The 13382-nt window shown below is 41.5% G+C and overlaps 1 protein-coding gene across 2 annotated transcripts in view; it reads right to left on the bottom strand.

Moving 5' to 3' along the window:
• CDKL5 (cyclin dependent kinase like 5) overlaps positions 1-10266 on the bottom strand; it is a 132107-nt gene extending 121841 nt beyond the window's left edge. The window contains exon 1 of one of the 2 annotated variants that reach the window (XM_057419697.1): positions 10227-10266. The gene's annotated coding sequence lies outside the window, so the exon portion shown is untranslated. The remainder of the gene's footprint in view (positions 1-10226) is intronic. The other variant, XM_057419698.1, reaches the window with a different exon arrangement.
• Between the last annotated feature and the right edge of the window lie 3116 nt (positions 10267-13382).

The following is a 13382-nucleotide window of genomic DNA, read 5'->3' as shown; positions in this document are numbered from 1 at the left end:
TCCACCTACAATTCTCTCCTTCTTCCTTGCTCTTTATGACAGGTTTAAAATGAGCAGCTCTTCCCCCAGTTCCTTTAAAGATAAGGAATTCTTTAAAAATGTAAGTTGCACTTCTGCATAACCTACGTCAGGGACTGTCAAACAGGTCTCCACAGTAACTCTGGGTCCTATGTCCACCCATAAGAATACCCTTACTTCCCTCTTAGAATAATATCCACAAACTATTGCCCCATGACATTCCCTCCATTATGCACAATGCAGTAACCCATCACATCAGCTTCATGTCTCTCTCACTTTCTGTACTACCCTTACCTTGCACCCTAGTTTGGCAAAAGGCAGCAAATTCCATGATAGGTTGACAGGCTGACCACAGAGACACAAAACAGAGTCCCCACATTTTCTTATCCAGTTTTTTCTCTAACCATCTGCCTGTTTCTGTGAGACCTGGATGTCTGCAACAGAGCTGCCCCTCTGCCAAAGTTGACTGGGAACTGAGCGAGTGGTTCAGAAGTTCCTGGCAGGGTGGGAGGACAGGCTAATGGACAGATGGAAGGACATATGGAACAATTGCATAAGCAACCTTCCCTCAAACCAAAATAGAACCTTGAAGTCCACCTGTTCCACAAAACATTTCAACAGCACTAGACACTCCCCACTTCAAGGTTTTCTGTTTTATAAGACACTATACTGCATGAAGTAGTAGCTTTAGCCTGTAGACTTACTAGATCAACACATTACTGACTCTACATCACGATATACAGCTAAAGCATTCCACAAATAACTGCCTTTCGACACAAGCTGTACCCAAACAAGATTTCACAGTTAAGTAGAGAAAGAATGGTTGCATAAAAACATTATAACGGCATGTAATTTAAAATATCCTTTAAAAATAGTGCAAACAAAAAAAAAGGAGAATTGAAAACAGGATTTTGGGGTGGTTTTTTTGGGCTGCTTTTGGTGTCTGTGGTTTTTTGGTTTTTTTTTTGGTTTTGGTTTTTTGGGGTTTTTTTTTGGTTTTTTTTGGTGGTTTTGATTTTTTTTTTCCTCACTAAGAAATACAAAAACATGTAGATAAAATAAAGACTACTACCAATTAAAGGATCTGCAAAGGCGTCTTGCATTTCAACAGCCTAAGACTGTGTGAAGGGATAGAGAAGAAGCTGTGCTAGATGAACAGATGGATCAGGAAAGTGTGAAGAGGTCCATAAGCTAGACCCAAGTTTCTAAAGCACGAAACTTCTGAAGTGAACACAGACTCATTGTAGGTGTTTTCATACAAGGATTAGTTAGGGTGAGGAATTTGGGGGATTTCTTTAAGGTTTTTTTTAAAGCTGATAAATGTAGGTAGACGGCAGCATGCTATGCATGCATGTCTGCAGTGGTGGATTCATGGATAATGGAACTCCATGCCAGCCTGACAAGCAAGGCAAAAAGAGTGGAAACACTTTTGCAGGTTAAACTAACCAGATAGCAACATAGTTGATGTGGCAGATTAAGAGTAGCAACAAACTAAAAAAAGGGGAGCTCCTAGTCAAAAGGAATAAAAAACCCAAAACCTGACTGCGCCAAAAACTTTGCTTCCTTTTAGCCAGAATTACCTTTCAAGTGCTCTAAAGAAGGTAACGTATCGGTGTCATTAAAATGAGTTGAACATAGAATATGTGGGGGAAGGGGGTGGGGGGGTGGGGAACTGTCCTGGAAAGAGAATGGCAGTTTAATTTTGCGCAACTTCTTCCTAGTGACATTTTAGGAATAATATTTTAGGAAATACTGCTTTTGAGCAGAAGGTCTAACTAGACACCCCCCTGAAGTCCCTCATCCATCCCTGATGTTAATTATCGCTTCAAAATATCCTAAACAATCCTACTAAAAACAGCAGCAGAAACTTGGGAAGAAGGTATTCTATATTCGTTAATAAATTCAGATTCACTTCAGTGAACACCCATCTTACAGTAAAAAAAAATATAATTTTTTTATGTTCCAAGGTTCACAACTGAACATTATTAACATTTATTGTCACTGCTACAACAATCGCCTACTCTTTGACAAAAACAGCTGTAAATTTTGGATAAATCATTCTATAAGTAACCCACCCATAAGCAAATTAAACTTTATCTCAAATGGTACATAACATAAAAAGCAAACTTGTTCCAAATTATCATAAAACTATGCCCATCCCCTATTTTGCATTCCCAAAACTATATTCTAACAACACAAAAATCAACTCTTAAGAGCTGCCAGTGTATCTACCAATGATTTTGAACAACATAAATTTGAAATAGCAATTAAGATGTGAGATTAAAACCAGTTCCATCTACTATATGAAGTGCTGTATGTTTTGATGGTTTCAATATTTCTTCACCTATGAAGGGGGTTACATAAAAATTGAAGTCAGATGGGTCCCAATCCTGCATACACTCCTCCGTAAGCAATGTAACTGAAGTTAAACATATGTTTAACTTATTACATGTACACAAATATTTGTAGAGAGGGCTTCAGTGACTCCAGGGAATAAACAAAATGCTGCCAAGTGTTCAAAACAAAAAAACAGAAGAGGAAACTTTTCCTGCAATTTGTTTTCAGCTACTGTGAAGTTTTTGCTGAACACAGCAGGTTAATAGGAATTTAGAACAAGCCCTTCTGGCTTTTTGGGTTTTAAGCAGGAGGTGTCAGAAAAATTACCACAGGGGTAACTGGCTTGTGGCGGCCAAGCATTCATAGCAATGTCGCTTTTTGATCCTTTGATGTCAGCTCTTCCTATCACTGTGAAGCAGAATTCACCAAGCGTTGGATTGTTCACCCACTAATAGGGAACGTGAGCTGGGGTTAGACCGTCATGAGACAGGTTAGTTTTACCCTACTGATGAGGTGTTGTTGCAATAGTAATCCTGCTCAGTACGAGAGGAACCGCAGGTTCAGACTCCTGGTGTGTGTGCTTGGCTGAGGAGCCACTGGCGCAAGGCTAGCATCCGAGGGCTTATGACTGATGCCTCTAAGAATCCCGCCTAGATGCTTGATGTTGTGCTATTGTGTCATCGGTCGCTTGTGACTGACCCAGGAGATGACAATCTTGTTCAGAATGCATGGGTAAAGGTTTTCCCGAATCTTTGTTAGCGACGACAGGCCTTTCTCACAGAAGAAGGAAAACTCCTATCTTCAAACCCAGGCTGATAGAGCTCATCTAGCCTCATATGGTCTTCCATTGTAGAGAAGGACACTTACAAAACCTACAACCTGTGGACTTTGCTGTCACTGTCCTAGCTAGTTAAACCTCAGGTGTAAAGGGTGGGGCCAGTTCTGCAAGCTGCACCTCATCTAAAAAAAATCCACTGCACAGGCTGGAAGGGCTTACTCTCACTTGCCTGTATGGACAGGCAAGGGTCAAAATGGTAGGTGACAAGGTGCATGGGAAGCTGCAGATCCAACCTTGCATGCGGGCGGACCAGCGCATGGGTAGGTCGAGATCACTCAGGAGATGACAATCCTGGTTGGACACTTCGTGATTGCCTAAGCACCCTTTTTTCCAACCAGATTTGCATATCCCACATGCCCTTGGTCATCATGCTTGTAGTAAGCGTGGTTAAAGCCCTTCCCAAATCTTCGCTTGAGAAGCCAGGCCATCAATGGCTCTGACAAGAAGAGCTTTATAAAAAGCTGACTATGACATATCCCCATCTTCCACGCACTTCAGTTTTGCTATTAGTATTTCATATAAGCAAAAATACAATCTTAAAAATACAACAGAACAAAAAACTCACAAAACCCCCCAAAAAACCAAAACCCAACAACCCACAAACAACACCATCTTGAAAATGCAGAACAATCAAACTGCATTATATTTATTCATGGAAAACTGCTCTGATGAACCTGCAATTATCTTAATATGCTGCAGCATGCAAGTTACTCTTACCAGGCACACTAAAATTTGGCATTAGAGCCAGCAGAGACTAATATCCAAATCCCTGAAGCTTATCTACTACAAGACTCCCATCAGAACACAGTTTCTTCACCATCATCTAGAAATATTGTCCAGATGAAAAGGGAGAGAAAAAGAGCAGTGCACACCACCAAGCACCTTCTGCTCTACCAACATCAGCCACAGTGCTGGTGCATGTGTACGCAAACACAGCGAGACGGTTAGATGTGAATTATTAAAAAAAATAAATAAATAAATTAGAAAAAATACGAATACCTTCTTAAGATTAGGAAATGTAGCAACAAGTAGGAAGCTTATAAACACAAATTTACTGTGTTCTCAAGTTTAATTCAAAAGTTTCTATGCTTTAAATTTTTAAGTATAAAGTCCCACTTACTAGTACAAAGCTTAAAAAAGTTACCAGATGGGAGTTATCCTGTGGTCATGAAATCAGATTGTCCTAACAAGTTAAAATGTCACCCAGTCTATAACATACAGGCCAAACAGAGATCTACCTTCTCAAGGTCAGAAAGGGATGAGTCTGTAAAGCACTGAAATGATGTACATTCAAGTAGCTATTCACTCACTTCAGATGTAAATGGGAGTTACAGCTGAGTAACTTCATAAGCGCTAAGCTCATTCAAAGTAAACCAAATGTACTGAAAAACTCAGAGTGATTGTATGTCAAACAGTTACCTCAGTTAATTATCAATTCAATAAAAACTTTAAGTAATCCATTCCAAGATCACAACAACTTCCGAGCTTGAAAACTAAGGGCTTCCCCACAAACACAAGGGCTTCACAGTTAATTGCTAGATGAGATCAACCAAAACATAGTTCTAAGGAACCAAGCTAAATAAGAATTCTCCGCTAAAAAGAAATCATTGTGTTAACCATTTCTCTGAATTCACTAAGAAATGTACAGTTCCTACAATGCATGATGACTGACAATTACGGAAAAAATGTTATTGTCATATTCAAGCTCCAAGAATTATAATTTTTCGTATACTTAATAGTTGAATAAATATTTGAACCTATTGAACCTTACAGCCACATTCTCACTTTCCTTCAGTTGAAGGAAGCAGTGTGTTACCATCAAGATCTGTATTTCTGTAGTCATCTGTAAGAAAAGGTTAACATGAGACAGTGATACAATTCACCAAAATAATGGAGCTCTCTGTGGCTGGCATAATGAGCATTCAGCTAAGAACTGATTCGCATTTTGGTTTGTTTTGTTTTTCTTTTTTTTTGCTTTTTGGTTTGTTTTTTTTGTTTGTTTGTTTCCAGAGAAGAAATTTGAGAGGTTTTTGTTTGGGGGTTTCCTCCCCCACCTTTTTTTGAAATCTTGCCAGGCATGTATTTGTCATGAATGCCACCCCCAACAAGATTATCTTCTTTTTCCAAAACAAGTGTTACATTATGTTATCCTAATAATCAAAATAATAGAATAAAGGATTAATTTTCACGACATTAACAGACAATTCCAACACTAGAAAGTTTAACCACTGGATTAGGAATATAAATTTGAAGCTGAACTGGAACACACCAGCATCTCTTCTGCAGTAATTGCAGAAAAAATAATTCGACTCCAGTAAAGATTCTGGAGACCTAAACATTTCAGTATCACTGACAAGTACCATAGAAAGTCATAACATATATTAACTACTTACTCCATAGAGATTTTCCTCATTTTAAGACACAGCAATGGATTATGTTGACTCCACAGCAACTAAATGTAACTTAAGTATCAACCTTCATACTGGCAGAAAAGCAGAACAGAACTCTTAACTTGTGAGCCCATGCGTTATTTTCCAGAAGTTATTTTGCCTAAAAAGAATGGGCTTGGAAGTTCTCTGAAGGCTAGCCTATTCCTATGAAATTCTCTTGGTTGCCTCTGAGAAGGGAGGAAAAAAGTGTGTGCATGCGTGCGTGTATGTATATATATATGTGTGTGTGTGTGTGTTCAATATTTCTATAGCAACAGAGTTTAAGACAAGTAGATCCTTTTAAATTTATTTTGTTCTTTCAATGCATTTTCAAGATTTTTAGCACAATTATTTCTGGTATGCAAAAATATCATATTTAATACAGTGACAAAGAAATATATTATCACATTCTAAATAAAACCCCTTATTCTTAAAAGCTGAATACATTAGTGTTGTGAACATTGAGAAGTTTAACATTTTTCCTTCATCCATATGTATTATGAAGGTGCACAGACTCATCAAGAGAGCCGATGTTGGAACAGTAATTTCCTCAGTTTACTTATATATTGTTTTAATGCTCAATTTATATTATGAAATTAATTCTTGCTTCTTTTCATGCAGAAAGCTGGTATTACCTTCACAAACAAATCTCCATTTAGATACCAAAGCATTATAGTTATAATACAGAATATGGAACCAGGAAATAAACTCTATTCCTCACTAGTAACATACATTCTTTAGTGATAGCAAGTCACTGATCATTCTTGTGCCTTGAGGTTCTGATGTAAAAGATAAAAATCTAGAGTTGGCAGGTCTAGCTCATGAATAGTGCTAAAATTCCTTAAAAATCTCAAATAGAAGTTATGACAAATAGAATCCAATTTTGTCCTTTTCCCATGAGCAGCACACAGTTCACAATGACTTCATTTATCCTCCATGTCAAAATATTTTTGGGGTTGCTCCCTCTCGTTACTGTTTCATGACACTGTTTATGCTCTGCTCAGAGTAAGCATGTAAGCTCAAGAAAATATTCCTAGATAAGAACTCATATTTTATCCACAGCCTAAATAATATTTAGTAAAACTGCTAGTTAGTTTTTTTCTTTCCAGATTCGTACTGGTGAGTGTTCTGTGTTTAAGAGAAAGCTAATGCTTATATGTGAACAGTTTTCAAGAGCATCCATATATAGTCAGTATTATAAATAGCTATTTTTATAACAGTACTGAAGTGGCTTTTCATTATAGAGAGAGGGTGTTCTCTATATGCAGAAATTATTCTCTTATTCTACCTTGTACTTGCAATCTTAGCTCTCCTCCTGCTCACATGGCCCTCCTCCATACAACCCCCTAGCCCCTGCTAGCGTCAAACTACATTGGCACTATAGTTCACAGAATCATAGCATACCAGCTTAGAAGGGACCTCAAGAATCGTTTGGTCCAACCTTTATGGACCAAACATGGTCTAGAGTAGATGTCCCAGCATCCTGTCCAGGCAAATCTTACAAGTGTCCAACTTTGGGGAATCCACCACTTCCCTGGGGAGATTATTTCAGTAGCTGATTGTTCTCACTGCAAAAAAATTTTCCTCTCATGTCCAAATAGGAGTAACTTGTGCCCACTACCCCTCGTCTTTGCCTTGTCTTGACCCTTTAAACACTGGAACATGGTATTAACTGTAGGAGTGCTCCAGTAATAACTTCCAACAAACTAGCCCAAACTTCTTTACAAAAATGTTCTCTCTACACTGACCACACAACTTTTTACATTTTCCTGTAGTTATTTCACTAGTAAAAAACACTTATGAAACTGATACTGTCAAGAGTTTTATTAGGACTATAGAGCTACAGTAAACATTTCAGTATTTTTATCTCAAAGTATTTTTTCCTCATCACTATTAAATTAAACAGAAAGAAGCTATGAAAACATTTAAATGGATCTGCAATTTATTTGTTTCAATAGTTCAAGTTCTGAAAACTAAGCCAGAGCAGACCAGCTGCAACACTAACAGGTTTGTTACAAAACTCATTTTAAAGTTAGACAAAGGGAATCAAAACAAATTTCTAGTTTCTGCTTCCGTGAAGTTTAGATCTCCTACATTAAAAAAAAAAGAAAAAATCTCTAGTGTAAAACAACGGGTTATAAATCAGATTCATTAAAAAATGTCATCATTTAATTAAAGTTAAAAATCAGGCAAAATGCAAGTATTTTTTACATGTGTGGTTTTGAATGATAATTACTTTCACCTGCAGGTCAAAGTGCTAGCTGAAATAAATCCAAAAGATCTAGTTCCAAAATATGGTATAGTACTTGCTCCTTGCAGCACTCAGTTGTTACAGCTTTAGAATTCTCCCATTTCTTATCAACTATGGTCTTTGACCCCACAGTAATATATCATCCTGGTTTTCTGCATGGCAGAAAAATCTAACCCTAAAACAAGGCAACAAAGCTCTTGATACAATTTTGATTTAAATTCCTAAATATTGCAGTTTTAGTTAAATACTGACCAGCAAGACCATACTCCTGAGAGCGATTCAATGTGGAAGCTTCTTTAGGCAGAGAGCTCTCTCCTTGCAGAATATTGTGCCAAAAGTACAAAGGGGGAAGATTTTCCTTCCTATTGCCAAATGAGCAAAAATGAGAGAAATCTCAAACACCCACACAACTAGAGGTAGTTCTTAAGACTGTACGATAGAAAAAGCCAATACTTCTATTATTCAATCCAACTATTGGTGCCTCATGTTTCTAATACAGGCAGGTATATCTTATAAAAAGCTTTCATGTTTTTTTTTTTTCAGCTGCAGATCTCTTTTGCTATTAAGTCAGCACACACAGCGACAAGAAAAATCTAAAAAGATTATGTTGCTTTCAGTAAATGCAACAGACTATTTGAAATATTAGATTTGATATCCTTACACTGAGATCCAGGGGAAAAAAAAAAATAGTGTTCTCATAGGTAAAATTTATGTTCTCATAGATAGTAAAATGAAGTAGGAATTGTGAGTTGCCCTAGCCAAGAAACCATTATCAGCTGGCAGTATATAACCCGATCATTCATTACACTGGAAGCTGGCAGTGCGCAACACCTTTCTGGAAAAAAAATAAGGCATAATGACAACAAAAGAAACTAACAGGACGATTTAAAACTCCTCTCCTGCAATATTGCAGAACCTGAAGGCCATTCATGACCTGCATCTATCAGTATGCCAATGGATTTTCCTAGCCCTCTTCTGTCTTATACTCTCTTGCAGCCTATTTGAGACATTCTGAAGCTTTGCTAAATAAATATGTATCTGCAATAAGTAAGAACTCTTCCAGATATGACTGCAACTAATGTATTACCACCTTGACAAGTCTACCAAGTCAGTCAGGCAATAGCTTCCCACAGCCAAGGCACAGCACACAGGAATTTGCATGATCATTACTAATTTCACTATGGCAGTTTCACACTGTTGCTGTTTCAGACAGCTACCTGCCGCAGCAATGGCAGGCAGTACACGATGCAGACAGAAGGAGGATCTCCGAGAGCGAGGCTGGAGTAGTTCAGCAATAGCAACAGCACGCAGAGCCCTCACACACACTAAAGAGAATGGAATAGGAACAGAGCTTCTTGCTCCTCCAGCCCAGGAAGAAGCATTGCTACAAACTCACAGCTAAACCCTGCTTAAAGAAAAATCCTTTTCCTTTCCATGTGCTCTGCGCTCTGGTCCAGGGATAGCAACCGACTTTTCCCTGCTCACCGACCAACACAAAAGATGAAACCCGAGAGCAGAATCAAGGAATAGCCCAGCATTGGGAATCCCGGCATTCCTTTTCTTTCCTAGCGGCTCCAATTGAGGAACTGCCTTCTCTCTCCTGGGTGTTGGCCCCTCTGATGCTCTCCATCACCACCTACCTACCTGATAACAACTAGTGTATTTTCTCCTAACTGGCACAGAAAATGCACAAGCCCAGCAATAGCGCAGCCGATTAAATAACACACGCAAATAATTCAGAGAAACACTCCCTCCACCAAATCATTACAATCTAAGGAGTATCTTTTATAGAAGAAGCCATGAGCCCTTCCAACCAGAGGGAGGACGGCATTAGGGAGGAAGAGGGGAGAGCCAGCGCAAGACACGGTATACGGGCGGAATCCCACAGGCGGCCGCCTCCCTCCCCACCTCCCGGGGGGGACCTCAGTGAATCCCGGACCAGGGGGACTGAGACAGCCGCTCCCGCGGGCTCTGCCCAGTCCCGAGGGGGGGGCGGGAGGACATTGCCACCTCACCCCATGCTGGACGGGCGCACCTGGGCTGCGGGGCGCGGCGCCCAGCAGCTCTACCCGCCGGCGGAGACACCCGCCGGCCCCGCGGCAGGGCCAGGAAACGGCCCCCGACGGGATGAGGTGGGTGGGGGGAAACGGGCGGGCCGCGGCCGCCCAACGGCGGTGCGGTGATGAGCGGTGCGCGGCTGGCCAGTGCTGTGGGGGTGGAGGAACCGAGTTGAGGGAAGGGGGCGAGGCGCAGGGCTGCCTCGCCGCAGCAGCAGGAGCCCGGGAGGTGACAGGTGAGGGCGGCGGAGGGCAGGGGGTGGCCTTCCGTTGCACGCGCGGCGCAGCTCCCCTACCTCCGTTCCGGCGCTGCCGCCGCTCTCGTTATACCCGGCGGCGCCCGACCGCTCACTCGCCGGCTCGCCGCCACCCCCTCACCCCGCTCCCCCGCCCGCCGCAATCCCACCCTAGTGCAGCGCTCAACCGACACCACCAACCGCCCAAGCCCGCCTCCAAGCCCGCACTGACACTTCCTTTCACCAATACTAGGAGAGCTCGGGGTGCCCCTGCTCCCTATAGACCAATAGGCGCTAACCATAATCCTTCCCCTCCTCCTCCCTCCCTGGCACCGCCCCTAGCTTGAGTACGGCCCGCCCTCGCGGCAGGGTCGGTTGGATCCCAGCTGCTGGGGAACGGGTGTGGGGCGGTGTCTGTGGTGGGGCATGGGGGTCCTGCCAGGGTGCAGGTGGCAGCCGTGGTTGGAGCCGGCTGGAGGAGGGGCTGCAGGAGCCATGGGTGGTGCCTCCGCTGCGGGCTGGTGGGGGTGCGGGGGTCAGTCGCTGGCAGTGGGTCAGGGCCGTGAAGAACGTGGCCCTCCCTCCTGGGCAGGGAGTGGGGCAGGTGTCTTGTCGGGTGGGGAGGGATTGGCCTCACGGATGGGCGCTTTTTCCTCTTTTATCCTTTATATTTGGCATGGAAACTGACCCACGCCCCCGGCACGCAGAGCCGTTAGTTACCGCGAGCGGAACCGGGAGGTCAGGGGGTGGAAAAGGGCTGCAGGAGCTGCTGTTGGTCCTGGAGCTGGATGGAGGGAAGGGCAGCAGGGATGTTAAAAATCAGTATCTCCTTTTTTTCCCTCAGATCAGCGCCTGAAGTGGTGAAAATGACTCCAGCACTGAAGCGTTTCTCCAACCTGTATGAAACCCTAATTTCAGCTTTCAAATTCTGTTGCTGCCACCTGTATGGCTTGCACTTATCAGCTTTGCTCACAAAAATCAGTGTAAAATTAACTAAAATTTAGTTAAACAAAATTAAGTAAAGTGGAATTTAAAACTAAAGCCACTTTCAGCTGCCACTTCCAGGCAAACACCAGCTCTCAGATGCACAAAGGCAAAATGCAGTTCTGCAAGTTGTGGATGCTTGAACTTGGCTCCCGTTTTCTTGGTATGCTTCAATGGTTATTTAAATTAGAAAAATGTTATGAAGCCCACTGGACATAACATGCCATAGGAATCTGCAATGGTCCAGCATTGCTAATCTAACACTAACCAAAACTATACTTCATTTTTTATGTATTTGAACTTCAAAAAAATCTGCACTGACAGATAATAGAATTTAAGGCGCTGCAGTATATAAACACCAGGCTTCTCATTTTGGTTTGTTGTTCCACACAAACTGCTTCATGAGCCTTGGGGCACTTAAGTGTTTTAGTTTGAACCAGGGATGCACTTTTGAAGTAAATGCCATCATCATCTCTACTTGCAGTGCTTTGATTCACAGCATGCAGTGATGTTGGAGTGCATGAACTGGATCCCTTTTGGATGAAGCTAAACTGGCAGAGGTACTCCAGGAGTGTACCTAATGCATTCCAGCCACAAATGACTGCTTAGTTTAACTCAAACGGAACTAGTCAAACATAGGAATCCCTGAAATATATATAGCTTGAAAATCAGGCCCTCAGCACCCACTCTTCCACTCTACAGACATATTCTCTTAGGCCTTGGTACTTGTCAGTGTAGTCAAAGACTTGGAGCTTTGTAGTTCAGAAGGAAGGTCCCAGGGAATTTCTGTAACATCTGAACGACCTGCTTCATGGTTCATGGCAGGCCATCAAACTGATCTTCTGAAACTTTGATGCTTAAAAATCTGCCAGAACTTGCAGTTTGTATATGGATATACTGTTATGTCAGGAGTACAGCACATCATCCATAACTATAAGGGTAACTTGAACTAAAGTTCAAGATGTGTTACTATTGTCTAAAGGGTAGAGAATGTGGTATCAATGTTGCTACTTAAGATACTGTCAATGGCTTTTGTGGTCCTTAATTATCCCCCTATGCCTCTAACTGAGTCTAGGATAGAAGGCAGTGGTGCTACAAAGTAAAAATTAAGATAAATGACTGAGTATGCTTTAATGCTTAAAAATAACTACATGAATTTCCAGGAACATATGCTAGCAATTAAAATAATATTTTTCTATCAGTGTATCTTGTCATTTTAATATGAGGCCAGATTGCAAGTGGTGTAATACATGTCGAATTTTTATGAGAAGGCTTAGATAGAACTATTGCTGTGGCAAAATCTGAGCAGAGAGCTGTGGATTTTTGTTATAACCCACACAAAATCAATTTCCTTTTCCTACAGTGCTTCTCACAAGTAACCAGTTTCATGCACTTAACATGATGTAGTTACTCTTTCTACTGAGACCTGCCACCTTTTGGGTGTTTCCCATAGTACAGTATGTGATAGAGAAGACAGAACACTATATCAACTTTAATCTTGAGCTTTGCTTCAGTAAGGATAGCAGTCCATAATTTTACATGCCTGAAATTAAACATCGTAGCTCACTTGTCTTCTGTGTTTCTTCAGTGTTCATCATATTTTCCTCCCTCATCCTGTGGTTGTAACAGAGTACAACAGATTTTTGTTTACTACATTCAAATGTTTAAGGCTAATTTCACTCAACTAAAAAGATGGAATTTTCTAATGTGAAATCTTGCAAATGAGGCATGGATGCCGAGGCCAAGCCCTTTTTTCTGACATGCACATCATGGTCTATACTAGAGGTTTTGTTTTGAGAAGCTAGACTAGACTCCACCAAGTCACTAAAATAAAATACAGGAAAAAATACAATTTACCAGGTAAAACAAGCATATGTGACTGAATACAAATAAGCAGCAGGTCTCATTCATAACAAGATACCATTTTTAGAGATTTTTCACATAAAAAGGGGGGGAATGCCTAAGCTTCAGCCATCTAAATGTTTTTTTCCCCAGGGATTCCTGAGGGGCTTGTGGAGTGATCCAGGCTGGAGACAAACACTTGAAGGCAGACAGATTGTCTTGGCTTCTTTTTTTGGTCCCACAAACTGGCTGGCTCGGTGTCAGGCGGGCCCTTCAGTGCAGATTGGAGCAGTCTGATCTGTTCTGCTGGAAATGGTGTGAAGTGCCAAGTCCTACACATGTCTTCTTTGGGAGCGCCTGTGAGTCACTGTATCAGCTGGGCCCACAGAG

This window comes from Pezoporus wallicus, unplaced genomic scaffold (genome assembly GCF_028554395.1).
Source record: "Pezoporus wallicus isolate ANWC-B61680 ecotype Strahan unplaced genomic scaffold, APGP_CSIRO_Pwel_v1 contig_5767, whole genome shotgun sequence".
Classification (NCBI taxonomy): Eukaryota; Metazoa; Chordata; class Aves; order Psittaciformes; family Psittacidae; genus Pezoporus; species Pezoporus wallicus.
The sequence above is the reverse complement of the archived record's forward strand: the minus strand, read 5'-3'. Positions and strand labels throughout refer to the sequence as shown.